We start from the raw sequence: 22,650 nt of genomic DNA on the forward strand, positions 1-22,650 counted from the left end.
ACAGTATGGGAACTGGAAGAATTTGTAAGGCTTCACTGCATTAATACAGCTGGAAATTACTGAAAGTAAATAAATAAACATATACCACACATACATCCAAATCATACTATACACCTGCAGATTGCACAGATGATCTCTCTTCATACTCTGGAGGTCATATTCAATTTAATATACTTTGTGTAGACCGGATAGTATGTCAACATATGTTTCACTGTTCTAGTCAAACTGGATTTCAAAATAGTACAAGTGATTGTAATTTGGTCAGAATACCTGCCACTGAGGGAGTCAACAGCTTATCCCAATTTAGTGTCATCAGCAAACTTACTTTGTTCTTACTTCAAGTTCTGCATCCAAGCCTTTAATAAAGATGCTGAAGATGTTACAGCCCAACATTATGAGGTGATGGTAACCCAGATTCTTGTTAGTAGATCCCTTGTGGTGGATTACAGTGAAACAACAGTGAATGATCTGTATTTGTAGATATATGTGTGTATATATATGTGTGTGTGTGTGTATGTAGAGTTTATTTTAGAACAATTTGGCTGCAAAGAACAGGTGTGTAGCCATTTTCATTATTATCTACAGTAATATAGATATACAAAGGTATATAGACATCTTAGTTGTTATTTTGTCTAGTAATATGAAAATAAGAAAGCATAAAATATAACTTAAGAAAATGTATAGGGGAAAAAAAGAAGGAAAGGATAAGAAGGCCTCATGACAAGACTTGGTTGTTGTAATTTGGATGTCTGTTGATCCACTCTTGTAGAAGTGATGGTTGCAGACTGGGTGAGTCTTTGGCACCTTCTAAGATGATACAGCTGCCTATTATATAAACACAGTTCAGTCAGTTATGGCCCATCACGGCCCAGCAGCCGAGATGGCTTCAGGCTTTGTGTGAATGTCCCAGTATTTCCCTCCACTCCTCCACCCACAAAAGAGAGTTATCACAGCTGAATTCACTTGAGTAAGGATAAAGAGACAGTACCTGCCTTGAAGAATTTGCCTCTATCTTGTTCAACACCCATCTGTAGCCTCTGACTGAGCCATTAACATTGTGGTGACTCTTCCAGTATCACTTGTGAATGCCCCAGACCTGGGATGGTTGGACAGTAGTATTGCCTATATCTTATCTCAAGTTCCTCTCACAGTTCAATTATCAGTTAATGGGCCTACTGGGGAGGAGAGGGATTTGGTGGTTGCACATGGAAAGCTATTTCTCTGCAGTTTGCTACAGTGGGCAAAATCCAATGATTTTAGCAGTGTTTAAACCATTAACCATTTCAGTCTCAAGCAGAAGAGAATCAGGCCTAGAGGTGGAGCCCTGAGAAGCCCCACTACTGACAGGTCATCAGTCTGATGTTGCTGGAAATTATACTATGTTTAAATTTTTTATATTACTTTAGTCAGGAGTTTAGTTTACCTTTGCCCACTGGGGAAGAAATTGAAGTTTCTTTTCAAAGAGCTGTTTCACGTCAAGGCCTGATGAGCTTAGCATCTCAGCTAGGAGTAGGACAGAAGACAGACAAAAGATAATGAGCATTAATGAACATCAACTCCAAACATCACCCCTGGCATGGTCAGAAACTCCTGGTGTGGGAAAAGATAGGGAAAGGAACAGAAGAATGAGAACCTAATTGCATCTGATTCTCAGTGGCCACAGGACGGAGGTTCACTGGCTCGCTGTCCCGCTTGTGGCTGCAGGGCAGACACGTGAGCAGCTGCCCTCGAGTCTCTGCTGAGACTGTTGCAGGTGGCAGTGATTGCTGCGGCGTGGGTAGCACAGCAGAGGCACAGAGCATGAGGAAACCGAGGCAAAGGAATAAGGGAAGGACACTTGTCTGAGTCTCCAGAGATTTAATCTCTAAGTGAGGCAGAGCAGGTGACAAATCTGAACCTGAAGGGGCTATTTTTAAAGGGTAGGAGGAAAATGGGAGGACACAACCTTTGACCAATAGGAGGGCATTAGGGGAGGGGTGCAGGGTAAGGGCTCCCCTATAGAAACCAACACGGGGAGGGAGCAAACCTTACAATCCAATTCTGCCCTAAGGAAAGGATGAAAGACAGGGAACACTCCAGAACTCCAGAGTGTGCTATCTTTGACAGACAGGGGTAAGACAAGGGAACAAGGGAGGTATACAGGTGGATTGACAAGTAGATTGACATACATTTTAGTGGGGAAAACTGTGGTAAACAACTCAGGACTGAACCATTACGGAAGCCAAATGGAGTACATAGAATGAACCATTGCAAACTTATAACAAGGAATATTAAAACATACTTCAGCAGAACAAACTGTAAAATAACAGACTACCACACCTAATCAACATTGAAGGGATTAATAACAAATAGGAAACCAAGTACTAAGAACTCTGTGACTTGGAACCAATGAACATTGACTCAATTAATTTCTCTGGATCTTGACTGTATAAGTATGAGAAAAATCTAGTAAAAGCTCTGTGTGATGGAATGATTTTCTCTGGATAATCTGGTCAATGTGAAACGTTTTCTGTTGCATATCCTGGCTAAAACAACATGCTGTAATGTCTTAATTCTCTAACACTAAAAAATGTTGGAGAGTTTTTGCTTTTCCTGCAGTTTCAGTGACAATGATACCTTATTCACTATAAGTCTGTGCCCAACCTGTGAGCCAGTTGCTCACCCATTGCATGACATGGTTATTAGCTGTGTGCTGGACATTTTGTCTAGAAGGATACTGTGAGAGATAGTATCATAAGCTTTGCTGAACTCCAAAAAGGAATAAATATATCCCAAAGGGCAGTCACCTTGAAACATCAATTTCAACTTGGAAACATTTTGATTCATTGGTGCATTTATATCCTGTACAAACTACTCTTTATTATTTGAAAATATATTTTTGTTCTTTATAACTTTTCTAAGTATGAATATTTCACTGTGGCACAGCACATTAACAACATGAAATGTTTAAGTAAATGTTAACAACCTATTTCTGCAGAAAAAAAAAAACGTTCCTTCATGCATATATTATACATGGCAGGTTTCAGAATGAGGGAAGCCACTGATATTGCCAATGCAAAGATAATTCCCATTTTCATAATCAAAACAGGTGAATTTTGAAAAATACAATCTAATCCATCTATTTAGCTCACTTTTCTGAATATAGACATTAACAGCTCTATGTCAGAAAGAGAAGTTGTCATTCAGATATCTATTTTCCTTAGTTTCTGATTTTTTCAGATTTAAGATGATAGTGGATTATAAGAAAGAATAAAGACGTTGTTGCTGTCAATTTGTTTTGTTTTTTTGATTTGCTTTTATTTCCATGTTGTTATCCAGAATACAGGTAACTGAATACTTCAAATACTTCACTTTCATGGTCTAATGTTTTAAATGGTCCATAATGGCCAACAATTCAAAATTCATACTCTGCCTTGTATGCTACTAAGTGTTCATCACCTTGGCAATGGGATAGTCATCTTTGGAGACTATAAATTGAAGGAACAGATGCAGTGAATTAATCAGAAGTTCCTTGAGACTGAAGATTCTCTTCTAGCCCTCCAGATATGCTCTGCAAGAAAAGGAAGAAAACGAGCTCAGGAATGAAACAGCCCATCGACTACATGCAGTTTATAAACTCTTGCTTAAAGGCAACTTTTTCCCACACCAGAAAGTTTGATAATACAATGACTGTTACAAAATTTGTTCCTAGAGAGATCTGGAAAAATACAAACCTGGACAGTGTAGAGCTGTACAATGAATTAGTAGTAAACATAATAAAGGATAAAATCAATTGATGTCTGGATAAACACAATATATTGGGGAAAATAGCCACAATTTTTCTACAGGGAAATCATGCTTTACAATTGTTTTGGAATTCTTTGAGACAATCAGGGAGGTAAGATGATCTGGGTTGATACCATTCAGAGATTAAACAGAATTCTTTTCCAAAAGTCCTTGGAGAAGCTAAGCAACATCTTAGATCTTAAGATCTAAGATGGGTTCTTGAATGGAAAAAGGAAAAGTGAAGGAGAATGGGAAGAGAAATGGAAGTGACAGGGAGGAAAAGGAAGGCAAAAGAAGGAGGAAAAAAAAGGAAAGAAATGCAGTTCTATCCAAGGCAAGGCAAGTCATAATTATTTATTTTTATCTCAGAGTGTTTCAAGAATCTGTGCCAGATGCATGCTCCTGTATGTATTACTGCAATAAAGTGGAGAGTTGATAATGTAAAACTGGACAAGGCTGAGTGACAAAGCCATGGAATTCCTGTAGTTAAATGCAGAATCATGAAAATAGGAAAAATCTTCATTTCAGATTTAATAGTCTTGGATTCTGAATGATTATAATTATGAAGTGCTGGCACTATTTTAGCTAATCCATTAAAATAGTTTATCTGAAGTGACTAGAGATCTGAGGAAAAAAAAACAACAAACAAACAAAAAACCAAAACAAAACTATATAAGAAAAAAGGAGAGCCCCAATTCCTGTTCTTCAAAACACAAGAACACAAGCAGAAAGCACTAAGCCATGTCACTCCACAAGTCCCTCTTTGGCTTGCATGTTGAATATTGTGTGCAGTCCTGCTCAATATCTTGAAAAGGCTGAAGAAGATCAGGAAAAAAAATATAGAAGACAGCAAAGATGACCAATGTTCTTGAACATCTTCCATACTGGAAATGACTAAGTAAACAACAAGTGACTAAGTAAATAAACCAAGAAAGGGTATTTTTTTAACATATGTTTGGTACTACATGGTTCTTTGTTGCAGAATATTGAGTGTGGTAAAAGCTTATGGTGACTTAAGAAAGGAACCAGATGGATTAGTGAAAGAAAAATTCAAAGACAACTTATCTGGCTCATGAGGTTCCTCATCTGCAAATTGCTGTAGTCTGAGGAAGAGCTGTCTTTCACATTTTAAAATGGAATTTGTGAGCTATCTTTAGAGACAGGTATGAATAACATGGATCTTCAGCCTCCTCCATTCTGTCTGTTCTCAAATTATTATAAAAACATGTATGGTAGAATTTTATCAATGTTATTATTATTTTTGTTCTTATATTTCTAACTTTTTTTTTCTCTTCCATGGCATTGCATTGTTTTCCCTAGTCCTGCACAGTTCCGGAGAGCCTGGAATGGTACTGCTTCTTGGCGGGACCCGAGGCTGCCGCTTCCTCCTGGGCGCTGCTTCGTTCCACACACCAGGGTAGGGCTGGCCGCGGCTTCTGCTGCCGTGTGCGAGGGGTGAGACAAAGAGGGAAGGAAGCACTCCATCTGCTTGGCTGGCTGGAGAGCTTTTATTTGCCGCGGGGAGCTGTGGCGGAGAGCCACGACTTGCTCCCCTGCGCCACATGGACAAAATGGCCCCGAACAAAGGAAGGCATAGGGTTTTATAGGGGGTGAGCCGAGGGAGGCAGAAACCCCCCTCACCCAATGGGGGCAGGCTACGGGGAGTGACATGGACTGGGGTAACCAATGGGGACGTAACAGGTGCAGACACGGGGCTCCGGGGCAAATGAGGTTGCGGGAGCGGGGTAGCAGACACCAAACTCTCTGGAGTGGACAAGGGGGTGATTACAGGACTGGCATGGTGAGCTCCAATGGTAAGTAGCCCAGAGCAGACCACCGTGGGGGGGAAACACAGAGGGTGAATGGGGGTACACAGAACCGGCTAACTAACTAACTATCAGAACCCCTAATCTGAACCCAAACCCGGGATGCAGCACTCTTCCTCTACCCTACAGTCTGTCCTGGAAAGCTTTTAGTTTACTTGATTTTTAAAACAAAGTGGTTAAGTTTTGGTTGAAATCTCAAAAAATAGTTGTAATGAGAATGTTAAAATCAGGGAACACTTAAATGGAAGAGTTTTAATGTTGAGGTTTGTTGTTTTACAATTGTTTTCTGTTAATGAGGTTATAATGGTTTGTCCCATGTACCCTGTTCTGTTCCCCTAATGGTTTAGCCCTAAGTTATTTATTCAAATATTTTCCTGCCAGGTGCCTGTCAGTCCCTATGTCAGTCTCCCCAGTCCCTCCTTTGTACCTCCTTTGCTTCCTTATAAGTCCCTGTCAATCCCCAGTTCACTGCCCCCTACCTGTGCCTGTCAAGTTAGACAGACCCTGTTTGTTCTGGAAAGTTCCCTGTCTGTTGCCCCTTGCAGAGTTTCCCATTGGACTGTTAAGCCTGCTCCCTCCCCTGTGTTGCCTTCATTGGATTGCCCCAGTTGTGTTCTTCTCCCCCAGTACTTTCCCACTGGATGAGAGCTGTTTCCACCCGCTTATCCCCTCCCCTCTTTAAAATGTGATGCCCCCCTCATTCCTACGCTTACTTGTTCCTGAACACTTCTGGGGAGCAAAGTACCTTGGAATTCATACAAGTGGCCCCTTCTTATTTGTTCGTCTCAGTCCCTCGTTTCTGCTTTGGAACTGTGCCACCCATGCCACAGCCAGCCACAGGGAGCAGAAATTCCCTGTGAGCACTACCACCCTAGAGGTCTCAGGAAAGATCTGGAGGCAGCCCTTCCTGTTAGGCCCTTCGACCATAGGGAGCATGCTAGCCAGGAGACCTCCATATTACAGACGCAACCTGACAGCAACATTTTAATACTAAGAAGTAGGTACAAAAATATAGAAAAACTAATTCAGTATTGTCAAGATACCTACTTAAAAATTGCAGTACAATTTTATATTGAAAAAAATTGTTCGAAGGTTATACTTAATTATGAGAATCCAGATGGTATTGTTGAGGTGTTGTTTTTGCTCATCGCAAACTGTCCAACAAATGACTTAGTTTCAGTTGGAACACAATAACCTATGCTATCATCAAATCAGTTCTTATTAGCTGCATCAAGATAAGCAAGACTTGTTAACTACTATGTCCAGTGGGAACATGAATAAATGAATACCTGAAGCATCTGAAAATAGTATCACTGCACAGACTGAATGAACCAAAAGAGTCCTGCACTTCAAAATTGAACTGTAACAAAAAATGAATAAAAAGACATCACCCCATAGTGCAGGTTTCCTAACCAGGGCAATAATTGTTTAAACATATCAGTTAATGGGAATATTAGGAAAAAGTCATTAATAATAGATATTTCTTAAAGGAGTGCTTATTGGTAGAGGAAAATATCAAATATCTGCTGCTCTTTAAGGAAAAATTTGACATTTATGGGTTTTTTTTTTGTTTTCTTTTTAATCCCATATATATCATAGACAAATTATACAGATTCTTTAAAATAGTACATGAGGATGCCATTAGGCTATTAAAATGGTAACTCACCTGCTATGTAATTTTGTTTTCCCTGTTCCTACAGAACCTTTCTTTCTTATATATGGTAATGATAATTACAATAGTCTTGTACAATTGGTGGTCATTTTTACCTTTCATATCTTTGAAATACTTATATATGTATGTATTTAAATACACTGCTGCTGAATCATGGCAGATCCAGAACTGCATGTATTTAAAAGACATTAAATACTCCTAGTTTCTTGATTTTAAGCAAAGTATAAAAGGAGCAAACTAAACTCCAGTGAAGTTGATTGTATTTTTTAAGCTGACTTCAATGAAGTTTTGATCAGTTTTTCACATTAGGGATCTAGAGTATGTTTTAGGTGATTATCTTTAGACAATAGCCCTGAAAAATGCCCATATGAATAGTATAATTTTTTTCAGACTATGAATACATAGAATATAAATTCTTTATGTAGAATACAAAAAGTTCTTGTGGAAATATCCATTCTACTATAAAGATAAATTAAATACCAAAAAAAACCCAAACAGTGTTATTCTTGGAGTATCAGAAACACTGTAGTTCAGAGCAGGGAAACAAAATGAATTATTGAGGTTTATGAAAATCAGCTACATCTGTCTAAAGGCCATCTCAGAAAAGATTGTAGCATATATACTTCCAAAACCAAAATATTTGATAACAAAGGGTCTGACCCCTGACAACAGTGCAAAATTCAGTGCTGAGAGGCTGAAAAAGCTCTTAATACCTTTGAGGTATATTTGCACAACAATGGAATTCTTCTTTCAAAGGAAGTAGGAGAAAAGTTGATTTTACTAGTTGTTGTAGATGTCGGCAAACCCATTGGGAAGAATGATGATGTCTAACTCCAGAAGGCTGAATAATTTCTTTATTATAATTATACTATAATAAATTAATATACTATATAAAAGAGGATACTAAAAACTACATGCTACTTTCTCTAACTATCATATCTAACTCACAACTCATGACCCTCTTGTGAGAGTCCAGACACAGGTGGATCTGATTGGCCATCAGGGCCAAACAATCCACCATGATCCAACCAAGCATTCGCTTTAGGTAAACAATTCTCCAAACACATTCCACAAGAGAAAAACAAGGAGCAGAAATAGAAATTGTTTTCTCTTTCATTTCTCTCTGTGCACCTCAATGAAAAATCCTGAGAGAGAGATGTGCTTGCTACAACTACTTTCTTAAGGTTAATCAGATTTGTTTTTCTCCATATATTTAGTTCTAACTTTAATGATAAAATACCTAATTTGTGTGTCTGGAGAGAGGTTTTTTACAATGTCCTGTCTGTCTTTGGAATTAGTGGAATTTAGTCCTTCTATTGTCCCTCTTTCTACATGTGTCTATGTCATAATTGCTCATATTACACTCCCAGAGTCACTTTGCATATAAAGCACAGCTCTCCCTGCTTCTTCAGTAATTTCAGCTTACTAAGAAACTATTATCTTTGAAAATAGTCTAGAAGTTGTCAAAGTATTGGTGAACCTATTTTTTTCTCCTTGAAGGTTTTTTTTAGATTATCCTAATTCAGGCACTATTATTTGCATCCTTACAAATACATGTTCTTGGAGGACTTGGTAATGTAATCTCTTATTAACAACACAAAATATATTACAAAATATGAAATATAGTTTATAATCTCATACAAAAAGTGTAAAAACTGTTCCTCTAAGTGGATAAAATCAGAGTATGTGTTTATTATTGCCCAAGACTCTGTTGTCTTCTGGCTGACATATGGATATCTTCCAGTTCTCTTAATTTTCTGTGCTGGTGGGACATAGTCACTGAAGGTGACATGGGGCATGTGTCACAAATATACCTTTGAAATCCAACAGATGTTCCAGTAACTGTCCGTCATATCTTTTAAGTTTATTCCTTAATTCTTTAGTTTAATTTTGAAGTGCCCAGATATTTTTCTAGTGCCCAGATTATTCTAGTGCCCAGATAGGACCTCATCCAAATTCTGCTATTCTCTGTTTTCTCCAGAAATGTCTAGGAACATTCATAGGATCACTGAGAAATCCATTACCTCCCCTAAAAAAAGTAAATTTTTTTCAGTGAACAATTGTATTAATTAGTACCTGTTGTCCTGGTATAAAGAATTATTAACCAAAACACTGCCTTTCAAATTTTTTTTTTTGCTTTTGTATATTTTCATATAAATTAAAAACTGTGTAATCTTTAGGATAATGATAAACTGTAGCAGAAAGAAAGAGCAATCTCTGAATAGAAAGCTCAGCTTGATAATCAGCAAGTGCTGTATAGACACATATTTTAAGAAAAATATAATGCAAAAAGATGGTCATAGCCACTGAACTGTGAGCACTACTAAGGCTTGATGTTAAGAGCAAAGAATGGCATATGTGACACAGGAGAATTTTGGGACCTAGAGGCAAGGTCAAATTGTCTATAATGTCTCTAACCAGAAGAAGTTCTCAGCTTGCAGCCTCCAAGCAGTGAAATCTTCTGTCTCATATTTTTTACCAGCTCCCCATATTTCCTACTTTGACTGTAAGATAACCTCTGGTTATTGTGGGATGTTGGTTTGAGATGAGCACTGTCAACAATATGCACTGTTTGTAAACATCTGTGCCATTTGCCTCAATTCACTATAAATTGTTCTCTTCAGGCTCTTAATTGAAACTCTGCTGTTGATTCTCTCATATAATATGTAGACTATTTTATGGGAAAAAAAAGAGTATCGGGCTTAGCAAAGCAGAACATATCTAATCAAGTACCAGTTTTACAGGTATAAAAGGAGGTTGCTTGCCTTGTATGATGCATAATTTGAAATTGTTCTGGATTTCAGTGGTTGTTATATATCCTATTACTATTTTGACTGTTGTTGTATTTTAAATATAATGATTAGTTTAAAATGACATAATACAAACAAAAAACCCCAAACCACAGAAAACTAGACATTTTTGTGCAAGTGAAATGTGCCAGTATTCTTTAAAACCTGAGAAACTGACCAGTGAGGTCAACTAGTTGTAACCGGATTTGGTCCTGTCTCTTGGACTAATATTTTATTTCCAGTTCTTTCTATTTAGTAAGTGTTTCAAAATGTTTTTTTTCACATAAATAACTGATAATTTTTTTTTTGTGGTTTAACACTTGTAGGCAGCTCAGCCCCACACAGCTTCACACTTATTCCCCCACAAGTGGGATGGGGAAGAGAAAGGGGAGGGTAAAAGTGAGAAAACTCATCAGTTGAGATAAAAAACAATTTAATAGGTAAATCAAAAATTGTGCATGCAAGTAAATTAAAAAAAAAAAAAAAAACCAAAATTCAATCCTTCCCACCAGCAGGCAGATGGTTAGCAATTTCCAGGAAAACAAGCCTCTATCATGTGTAGTGGTTACTTGGGAAGACAAATATCTTAACCCTGTATGGCACCTCTTTCTCCTTCTTTCCCCGAGCTTTCATTTCTCATGATGCTGTGTGGTATGGACTGACTTTTTGATCAGATGGGGCAGCTGTCCCTGTTGCTCTGCATGTTCTTCTGCACCTCCGTGTTCTTCTGCACCCCCAGACTCCTTGTTTATGGGGTGGAGTGAGAAAAACAAAAAACTTCCTTGGTACTGTGTAAGCATTGCTCAGCAACAGCTAAAACAGTGGTGTGTTAACAACTGTTTTGGTCGCAGATCAAAAACCTGACACCATATGAGCTACTATGCAAAAAAAAACCCAGTCAAAGCCAGTAAAATCTATATTCCTCAGTCCATACAATAGATACGATGTCCAGTTATCTCATTAGATATTTCTTTGCTTCCCATCCTTTGATAAATACACAGACATAATTTGCTTAGTCTATGAGCCATTGCTGTAAAGTGTCTATAAAATACTCATTGAGATCCTTTAGTCCATGATTTTAGTTCTATTCATTATGCTGGTCACTCAGGATGGCAAACACAAGGTGTTGCACAGAGTTACTGTACACCAAAGCCAGCTCATGATGTGTCAGTGCTGCACTTGCACATTTCTTGTGAGACTCATCCTCCACTAGACTGTGTTTCCTGTTACAGTACTTCCTATAACATGCAACTCAAATAATGGGTTACAAGACTTCAAAGGTACATCCATTGCACATCTATTTATTTTTGTATTCCTTCCTAAGAACTACACTTCTGCTGCTGTTCTATAAGGAAATTGATCTGAAATTTTTTAGGTTAAAACAAAAACTTAAGATTCCTTTATAAACATATATAGAAAAATCCCCAGTTTAGAATGGAGAAATTTTCAGGCAGGGCACTGGAAAAAAACCCTGATACTAAGGCCATCAAATAAATTAAATTAACTCAATTTATCTGTATCAGCTGAGAATTTGCCCCTCAAAATGATTCAAATAACAAAACTCAGATAAAAATACTTTATTTAAAAATGAGAACAGAGATTTAAAAAGATACACTCTAATTCAGACCAAAAAACTAGAATAATCTCAACTACCTGATTAAACACCACCAAAAACTTGAAAGAAGTGTAAGTGAAAACTTACTTTTATGTATTAAAGTGCATGATGTTTTCCCTCTGTGATGCAGAGAGGAAAAAGACAGAGTTCTTTTATTGTATCTATTGTCCCAGAATAAAGCTTTTTTAAACAAAAAAGATTGCAGTAAACTTTTAATTCAGTGCTCCTCACAGGCCACTCAGAAAGAGTTAGACCCCTTGAGTCTAAAGCATCTTCTTAGCCATGAGTCAGAAATAGAGTGAACGCACCATGTTAATTTATCTTGAGCATTATTTGCTTTATTGGCATGGCAGGATGAGTAATTGCTGATTGAATTTGACTTTATAGGCATCCAAGTCCTTGGATGTACCTAGGACTTTGGTATAGAGGCTGACAGATGGTCATGAATGATTCTTCCTAATTAGGGAAAACTGAAGGAGTCTATATACAGAATTCATGCCTGGATAGTTGTCCATGGGACATATGGCAGAATGCTAATGAATATGTACTTTACACTTGCACGTTTATCCAACAGAGAACAAGTATTGATAAGCAATGTAACACCCATCGGTGCAAAAAGGATCATGTGATTAAAGATCACATTTTTAAGTTTTCCAAAGCAGGTGTTATGATCACCAGTATGCAACAAAACTATCTTTTCTCTTGTACATCTAGGTAGCTACAATAAATATTGCTCTTGCTACAGAGAACAATACCTTTCTCTGAAGTTGTTACCATAAAAAAAAAAGATAAAATCTAAAGTGAGGTGAATAAATTTGACATATTTATGTAAGCTTTTATCAATTTTAGGCAAAACCATAAATTTTTCACTCCACATGAAGAAGTAAGGTTACTATAAATCCATTCTTTTTCCTCTTTGTCAAAGGCAGCTGAAAGAATTAAAACATACAGCCACTCAGGCATAACCAGAAAACCTACTCAGCAAGACACCTTCTGAGATGACCCTATCTGGAAAGTACATGATCTATTTTATAGCTTGTAGTCTGGGGGGGGCAGAAAAGAACTTCTCTTACTTACCACCCTTTGCCTTCACAGTTTGAAAGAACCACTGCTGAAGGAAAGAATATATTTTGAATATGTCTAAAATAATGTATGAGGAATAAGTGAAGTGACACTTTCCCAAGTTATCTCTGTGTTAATGTTTCCTTTCTTGTCAAAATGCTCAAGAAAACCTCTCAACATTTTCTTCCACTGTACTAACATTCTCCTCATATGGTCTTCATATTCATAGCATATGATTGCCAAATTATATTTTGCAAATATTACTTAAAGGAATAATTGCTGTTTACTTTGTAGCCTTGCACTGTAACTGAGTTCTATACTTTGCAAGTTATTCCTTCTGTCTGCTTACCTTTATACTGTAAAATTATTTTTATTTTTTAATATAACAGCAAGTCTTTACAACAAATTAGAGAATCATGATTATACATTTATAACAGAAAATAAGCATGATAATACACCAATGTGATTACAAATAATTCAAAAATTAATATTTTTTCAAAGTGTATATTGAATGTAATTGAATTTTTAAATGTTTACTGGATGATTAAATATAGCAACTTAGTTACAGACATTCTGACTTTTACAAAAATATATTTATTTGAGAGGGAAACGAATAGCTTATAAAGGACAGAGTCTGGATAAATTAAATAGATGCAGAGATACTGGAAAAATTTTCTTTAGAAAACATTAAAAAATATAAATCTATTATAAAATATAAGTATATATATAAATATACATTAAATAGAACAACAAATACCTGTGAAAGCAAAGGGTATAATCCAAAATAGTTTGTTGAGAAATGCAAGTTGAAAGCATATTTAGCTTTTAAAACACTTGTAGGGACAACTCGCTCAAAGAAAATTTCATTCCTCTCTGATATCAAAATATAGTAAACAAAAGATAATAAAAGCAGAACATGAAATATAAATGGGCATAAGCGCAGTAATATTTTTTCATGAGATGCTAGGGCTTTTGCATATGAAGAAATCTCAATTTTAAATTAGATAAAAATAAGTTTCTTTGTCAGTCTTTTGAACATTATTTAGGAAGTGAATATCTCTACTAATTTATTGTGGTTTAGTTTCAAGGTATTTTGCTTTTTACAGGGAATTTCACACTAAAACACTAAATTTAAATGTACATTTCTTTGTTTGTTCTGAGTAAACGAATTTAAAATAGTATACTACCTTAAAACCACCCCCAAACTCATTAAAAAAAATAAGTATTTTCGTTATCAATGTATACTTGCAATCACAAGAAAACCTAAACAACAACTCTCTGGGTGATGAATTGCAGACTATTTTTATCACATGCTTTCTTGTCATATAATCTCAAAATTTTCTATGTTACCTCTTATGTCTAAGTAATTATTCACATAAGTATTACTTATGTAGAAACCCTTTCTAGTTGGATTTGAATGGTTTCTAGTTGCCTTATAATATCCATGTATTAATGAATGAATATTATATTTAAATGCCAAGTTGCTCTCCCTGTGAGCTGCTACTATGGAATTTATAATACTGCTGTAGACTCAACTGGGGGATAGAGCTAGAAAACTAATATTGTCACTAGGATTTCTGGACACACTATATAAAATATTAACGAGTAAAATTGCATCTTTGGAGATCATTGAGATGGCTAGATATGTGAAGAAGGAACCTATTCTCTGCTGGACAACTGTGTATAATTTAGCCATAAGTTCTAGGGTCTCGTTGCCATTCTGAAGACACAAATTTTCCATAGACTTAAGCTGAATGAGCATGTAACGTTCCTTTAACAAATTTGTGCTTACTTGACATGAAGCAACCAAAGCATATAGCTAACTATTTTAAAAAAGACTTAAAATAAATTTTTTTACCATCTTATAATAATTTTGCAGAATGATATTGAGTTCATATGTATAAATATCTACAGGAATTTTCAGCTGCAGTTCAATACCCATATAAGCTTTCTTCTGTAGTTCTGTTTGCCATGATTATTTCAAAGTATGTTGAGTACTGGATGGATTTTCTATAAGGATTCAGTTAATACCTTTTTTTTTTTCCTAAACCCTATTTATTGACTAATATGTTAAAAATTATTTGTTTTTACACTGAAATTTAAGAATTCAGGAGTATATTTTGTATCAGTAGTGTAACTTACTTGTTAGCTTCAGTATTTGCACAATTTTTTTTTTTCCTCTTATATTCTAGTACATTTACATGTTCTCTCTCCTGAAAATGAAGACAATTCAAATAGAAGTGATACAATGAATCAGTTCAGGGTAGGCTTTAGCTGTGCCCTTATTCAATATTTTAGTAAAATTTCATTTCCATGCTCTGTAAAGAAAACAAATTTAAGAATGCCATACAGGAGAATATAACATCATTATAAAATTGTCCCTATTAGAAACCTATGAGATGCCAGCATCTTGAATACCTTCCGTTCTCCTGATCTCCCAAATTATATTCTCTCCAAGCAGAAGGAAAAGAGAGGAAGCACTCAAATACATGACCAAAAGAAATTTAGTACCATTCAGCCTCAAAAGCAAACAGCTGGAATTAGTAAGAAAGAAGTTATAGAATCATAAATAACATTCAATACATGAATGGGGAAAGTTTTTCATTATTCCAGTGATGAGCTGTTAGCATGCTAGTTACTAGCACTGACAACAACCTAATGTTCAAGGTAACATTTTCCTCCTCCCCAGGCCTGGGTTCTGTATGAATCCATTTTTAGCATTTTCCTATCAGTCTGCTTCATTGTTGTCAGATCTCAGCTAAAATTTGAATACTGCATGACAACTTCCCCACAGAAATGGAAAGAGAAAGTTAGAAGGGAGACTTTTTCTTTTTCATTACAATTAATTTTAGATGGATTTGTGATTTTTATAGACTATACCTGTGGAGATATTCAACTTTTCTTCAACAATGGCAATTAATTTATGGAAAATAAAGCAAGAATACAGCTAGTAGGCAAAGTGTTATCCAGGTATGGTAGACCAAATCAATAAAATGGAACTAATAACTACTTAATCCTTGTAATCCAAACAAGAATATGATGATTTTTCTCTCTTACCTGTAACTTTCTGTAAAGAAAATGGCTAAATAATGAACTAACAAACCTTATTTATTATTACATGTCATACTTATGCACCATGGCAATTGATGTAAGTTTTGCCAGTTGCGGTGTTGCGTTCTTCTCCCCGGTCTGGGGCAGCTCGAGGAGCCTGGCTAGGCTCAGCGTATCACCCGGGAGTCCGGGGCTGCCGCTGGTTCAGAGGCTCTAGCACTGAGCCTCTGCGTGGGCTGCTGCATTCTGTAACTGACGCTGGGATAAGGTAAAGAGGCAAAGGAATGACCACCCTGCCCGCAGTTGGCTGGAGAGGGTTTATTGCTGTGTGGTGCTGCAGTGGAGAGCAGCGACCGCTCCCTAGCGCCACTGGACAAGATGGCGGCAGACAAAGGAACACATGGGGGTTTTATAAGGGGCGGGCAGACAGGGGCTGAAGGCCCCCTCACCCAATGGGGACAGGCAACAGGGGAGTGACGTAGACTATGGCAACCAACGGGGACACGACAGGGGTGTGTACAGTATTCCGGGACGAACAGGAACACAGGGATGGGGTAACAGACACAGAACTCTCAGGAGTGAACAGGGAGGTGGTTACAAGACTGGCATGGGGAAACTCCAATGGCAGACAACCTGGAGCAAACCACTGTGCAGGGAAATGGGGGTACACAGAACCAGCTGACTAACATTTAACCGAAGCCCTGACTAAACCAACCAGGGATGCAACAGCCAGTGATTTCAATTGCCAGTTAATTTTCTTCTCTAGCTCTTAAATGACAAAAAAGGCTATTTTTTCTCATGTGTATTGTCTTCAACCATTCCTTCAGCCTCCACAACCCCCCCAAAATATTCAAAGATATGCATACATACTTATTAATAACTACTGTAGCTTAGTAACTGTAAAGACTACTGAACCAAGAACTCTGTTCAATTTCTACTAGAAGTCTCTTTGATTATGAATACTAGTAGAAAGATGAGGATGGGTAAAAAATACGAAAATAATTTGCTATTACCAGCATTCAAAATACTTCCCTACAGTGCCTCCAAAACAGCAAATATATTGGCCCTTCACAAATCCTTCCTGTCACCCTGCAGTCACAACTTTGGTAAACATAAAATGTGAACAATGCCTTGGCTATGAAAATGCTGTTTGCTGAGTTGATTGCTGTACAATATTTTAAAAAATAAAGAAAAAAAAAAAAAGAAGAAAATTTGTATATCCACCAGAAAATCTGGCCCAGTGGTTTTATGTTTTTTGATCTGTTCCTGTGATACAAACCTCTGTTTTTATTATTAGGGGATACGTACATTTTATTATTAGAGGATTGATACTTCAAAGCATCTTCACGATAATCACTGAAACATCAAGTAAGCCGATGTCACCCTAATTTTTTAAGATTTTCTAAAACCTTCTGAGTTTACATTCTTGTAGCAAACTTTCTCACACACTTTCTGTAAATAACTTATTATTTTTACATTCCTTCATAGAAGCAGAGAAATTTGATAGACTAGTAGTTTATCCAGTGTCATTAGAGAGGTGGCACTTCCACCCTCCAATCCACTGTCACCTTTTGAAAACTATAAATGTTGGAGTCCGAAAATAAACTTCCCTTTTTTACCTTTACAATAACAGCAATACACGTCATACTTTCTCGTGTCCTATAGTGACAAGCCTTGCTCAACGCTACATCACAGACAGCGGGTGATGGGGGATTGGGCTGCTTTTGTCTGTCATGATATTCTGATCCTCCTTATGCTCACACTTCCTGAACATTATGGTGTTACTAACACACAAGATAGGCAACAGCTCACTGATTGACAGCACAGGGTTAAGACAAGCAGAAATTTTAAGAAGCCTCAGGGCAGTATGTTATTAAATATCAAACCAATATTTGCAATCAGACTTCAGCATGGCAGAAGAAGGAGAGTGGTAAGTTTGCTGAAGAGAAAACAAAAATAAAATAGTGGAATAGAAATGGAATTACTAGACAATGTCAGTAAATGTGAAATTTAGACAATCTTTTGTTGTTTCTGTGCTCTGCAAAATAAATCACAGCAGATCACAGAATATTCTGAGTTGGAAGGGACCACAAGGATCAGTGAGACCAACTCTTAAGTGAATGGCCCATAGAAGGATCAAGGCTACAACTTTGATGTTATTAGCAACATGCTTTAACAAAGTGACCTAACCTCAGGGTCAATAAAAGACCATAAACCCAGATATTTTTTCTTTAAACCCTCCTATGAGGGTTAAAAAATGAACATGATGAAAAGCTTTTCTCTGCTGATAAAATCAATCAGTTTTGTCATTTACTTTAAATGAGAAAAATTACAACCCAGTAGATTATGTGGTGTTCAGCCTATGAACACTAATGCTATATGAGCTCAACAAATGTACTTTATTAAAAGTTGTGGCAAGTTGCTTAATGTAATTTCATTATTTTCTTATATTTTATTAATTAAACATCATTGTAGTAGAATTTAATATGTGATTTTAAGAAGTAAAGAAATTATTTTCTGTATCTCATTTAGATATATTTTAAAAATTAGTTTAATTTTTCCAAATGATGCTGGTATATGCACAGTACTACACATCTTTATTATTATCCTCCTGAGTATAGATCAAAAGGCAATATATAAGATTAAGATCATTGTAGTGTGCAGTTTTCTAATTGATTGCTGCAAGATTCATTCCATCAGGCATATAAATAGAAAAAAAGCATTCAATTAAGTTGCCCCTGTCTCTAAACATGTAATTCTGAAGCTTTAATTTTAAAAAGTATTCAAATCTCTGCTTAAATCTTATCAAATTCTAGTTAAGTTAATTAAGCAGATGTCTAAATGTTTTGGTGAATAAGAAGATACTGGTGAGTTGAAGTCTATATTAATAGTAGAAAAAAATCCAGATACTTAATAGCTGGTTGTCTTCTGGGCACACACAGCAGCTTTACACAGAATGTAATTCTTTTGTGTAAGCACCGTATCATCTCTAATAATTTTTCATTCTAATCTTAATTCCACAAGCCTATGAAAGAACAGGTGAATACTAATTAGCATGTGATGTGATGGTGTAAAAAGCATCACAAAGAAGGCTCAGTTATTGTCTTTATGGAACTAATCAATTCTTGACTGCAGAAAGAATGAGATGGTACAATAGTTTCCTTGCAAAGGGGAAGGATATCCCCTTACTTATACACTTAAAGTTGGTATATCTGTATGTCACATTGAGGGAAAATAACTAAGTTTACATGGGAAAACTTCATGCTACAGCTCAGAAAATTATGACTGTAACTAGTATATCCCTAGGAAGAAAGACTAATGCTGTAGAGAAATGGTTTTCTTTACTATGAATTTTTTTTTTTTTTTTAATTCACAGAACTGAAGAGTATATTATATTCTTGGTAGATTTTTAAAACAACTATTAAATGGTAATAGTTTCAAATTCTTGTTTCCTGTTCAAAATTGTAAGTACAGTCACAGGTAAGTGGAATCCTGTAATTGCAAATGTAACTAGAGAGTTGCCCAGTGTAAAGCATTATCCTGCAAAAGGAAAACTTGCATAACACATTCTTAAGTCCTTTCTCAACCTGCATATTCTAGCTGAATTTGAGTATTTGTCAGGCAGAAGATATAGCATTGCATATTAATGTAAACAAATTCTGGAATTCCACTCCTTTACATAAAAACCACATAACATAAGCTCCAAATATTGTTGTACTGTTTGGAGATTTAAATAGATGCTTGCACTGACAGAAAGATTTAATCGTTGCTAGCTGTCAAACCTTAAAAGCTATTGAATGATACATTATTGTTGCTTGCTTTTATGACCTCCCTTTTTAATGAAAAATATACAGATTATATTTAGTGCAAAGGAAATTTTCCAAGGCATCAGAATACTTAAGGACAACATTTAGTCTTCACATGAACACAAGTCTCAATTGTGAGGCTTGTATTAAAGCGTAAGGGAAAAGACTGATTCTTGATTAGAAATAGCTAAAGGGCTAAATTTCTATATATTTATAGGAATATAGAAGTTTTGTCTTGAGACTTTAATGGAAGTCACTTTTTACATTGAAATATTCATGCATATATGAAGATACAACCCTCCCCGTTCGCTACCCACCATGTTCTGATGGGTTTAAATCTTATCTATTAGTTTCTAGTCAGTCTTCCAAGAGGAAGATAAATATTGGCAACAGAGCCCACTTTTATGACAATTACTCTTCCAACTGGGTTTGAATTTTATTAATCTGTTTCTTTTCTCTTTTTTGTTGCTATTTTAATTTTATTTCCAGTCTATGTGAATTCTTCATCTTGCGGACGATTTCCACATTCATTCCATTACGGTCCTCTCATGATTTAATAGTCCCAAATCCTCAGGTTCAAGGTTTACATTACTTTTCTCATCCAGAATCCTGTCCCTAAATTTCAGAAGGAAAGCAGTAAATAAAAATAGAGAAAATAGGAAGTCAATTTGCTCTATGTGAATAGCAATGAAAAGGTGAACTTTCTTTCCTTAAAATGTTCCAGACCTTGTGAGATTGTAAGGAAACAAGAATAGACATATTGATGCATTGATAATTGCATTAATTGAAACTGTTTAGCATATTAAAATCTAGAATGAAAAAAATCTTGTATGTCTTCATGTAAATATATCTGGAATAAACCCATCTTAACTAAAAGTAGAATCTACAATAAGAGTATTTTCTCCATTCTCAGAAAATATTGAAAATAAATATTTTTCCTGTACAAAATCACCCCTGTTCCTCTAGTCCAGTTCCAATCAGCACTATTGAATCAGCCTAGTAGGACACTCACTGTATCTGGTGGATGTGTCCTTGTCCTCACGGGCATTCCAGTTTCTGCATATAGCAGTTTCTCCTCATCTCAGATTTTTATACTATCTGACAAGCGTGTTCATCTGAGAAGGTAGATATTGTTTAATTACTTATTGTTTTCTGAATTAGAGAGCTTAAACCTTGAAGACCTCACTTAACATGCAGCAGTGGATCTATCTCTGGTCATTCACTGATTACTAAGGGATTTTCTAACGTGTTCTGGTTTTCTGCCCCAAATGAGTGATTTTAGTGTGAGTTTGGAAACAATTATACAGCAAAGTTTATTTACAGCTCTGGTTTCCATCCAGGAAGATGTAGTGACGGTCTCACTTACATGAGCAATCTGTTTGGATAGGTTTCATGCTGTGATGCCGTACCACTCATGAGTCACTTTCCTCATACTTCCAATTATTCATTCACCTTCAGAATACGTTATTTTCATGCTTGCCTAGAAACAAGTAGAAGGCCGTGGAATGCAAAGGGATATGAAAAAGAGTGAGTATACAAACACTTTTCCTAGTTTGATTTCAGTTAATGGGCTAACCAATAATAGCATCAGGAAATATATTGTCTTTTCCTTCCTACTAAGTTGCATAATGGTGTGTATTCTCCAGCATTCTGAGTTCCAGCACTGAAGTCAAGCATTTATCAGAATATGTGCAGGACGTATTCAGTTATTTTTCATCAAAATCATAGAAGGAAAGAAAGGAAGGGAATTTTTGAAGCTCTGGGCTTGTGTGGATGGTACTCCTAGGAACCATATCCAGACTTTCCAAAAAACCAAAAGTAAATTCCACAAAGAAGGGAGTGAGAGACTATGCATAATATTGTACACAGGAAAATATCCTTATGTTTGTGAGAAAGGATGCTTTCTGCTGCTAGTTTAATACTTTATATTCGTTTGCATTAAATAAACAATTTACTCAAAGGAATAAAGAAGAAGACCTAAAAAAATTACCAAACTTTTATACTCATTGGAATGTATGTACCTCAATTTCTTAATTTTAACCATATCAAGAAACAAAAATTATAAACTTGCAATGATATCTTAGATAGGTGAATTTGTGTCAAGTACTATGATTTAAATAAGTGGATTTACGTTCTCCAAGAGGAGATTGTTTCTCACACGATTTAAACTAGCAAATGTTCCAACAGAAATCCATTAAATGCACCTACTGCTATTTCAGAAACAGGGCTTCAAGCTTTGTTACTCATCCTGGTTTCACCTGGGATAGAGTTAATTTCTTCTCAGGAGCTGGTAAAGTGTTGTATTTTGGATTCAGAATGAGAGTAAGTTAATAATATTCATGTTGATTTTGGTTTTTGCTAAGTTGTTTCTATCCTAAGTCAAGGGCTTTTTTTTGTCTCTGCTCATGCTCTGCCAGTGATAAGGTACAACTGAGAAAAACCCGAGAGAGCATTGCTGGAATGGGTGACCTGAATGGGCAAAAAGGATATTCCACACCATAGTATGTTATGCCCAGTATATAAACTGGGAGAGTTTCCCAGAAGGCTGGCTAATCTAAGTTTAGGAACGTGCTCTGGCATCAGTCAGCAGGTCAGTGCATCTGTTGTTTTTATGGGTTTTTTCCCTACTCCCTTTTCATTATTATTATTATTGTTAATATTGTTATTATTTACTATTATTACATATTAGTTTGTTTTCCATTCTTAAACTGTTCTTATCTCTACCTACAAGTTTTATTTTTAGTTCTTTTCCCCATTCCACTGTGGGAAGAGGTTGGAGAGGGGGTGTTGAGTGAGCATCTGTGTGGTGTTTATTACCAGCTGGGCTTAAACCCTGACATTGCTGAAGAATCAAAAGCCTTCCAAACAGACCATATAGCTGCAGCTGCAGATTTGGTAAAATTGTTTCAAACTAGATATAAGATAAGCGTTTTTGATTATGAAGGTAGTGAAACACTGGGACAGGTTTCTGTTCCAGAGAGGTGGTAGATGTCCCATCCCTGAAAACATTTCAAAGACATGAACAGGACTCCAAGCAATCTGATCTATTTGAAAATGTCCCTGC

Source organism: Vidua macroura, chromosome 2, assembly GCF_024509145.1.
Source record: "Vidua macroura isolate BioBank_ID:100142 chromosome 2, ASM2450914v1, whole genome shotgun sequence".
NCBI classification, from domain to species: Eukaryota; Metazoa; Chordata; class Aves; order Passeriformes; family Viduidae; genus Vidua; species Vidua macroura.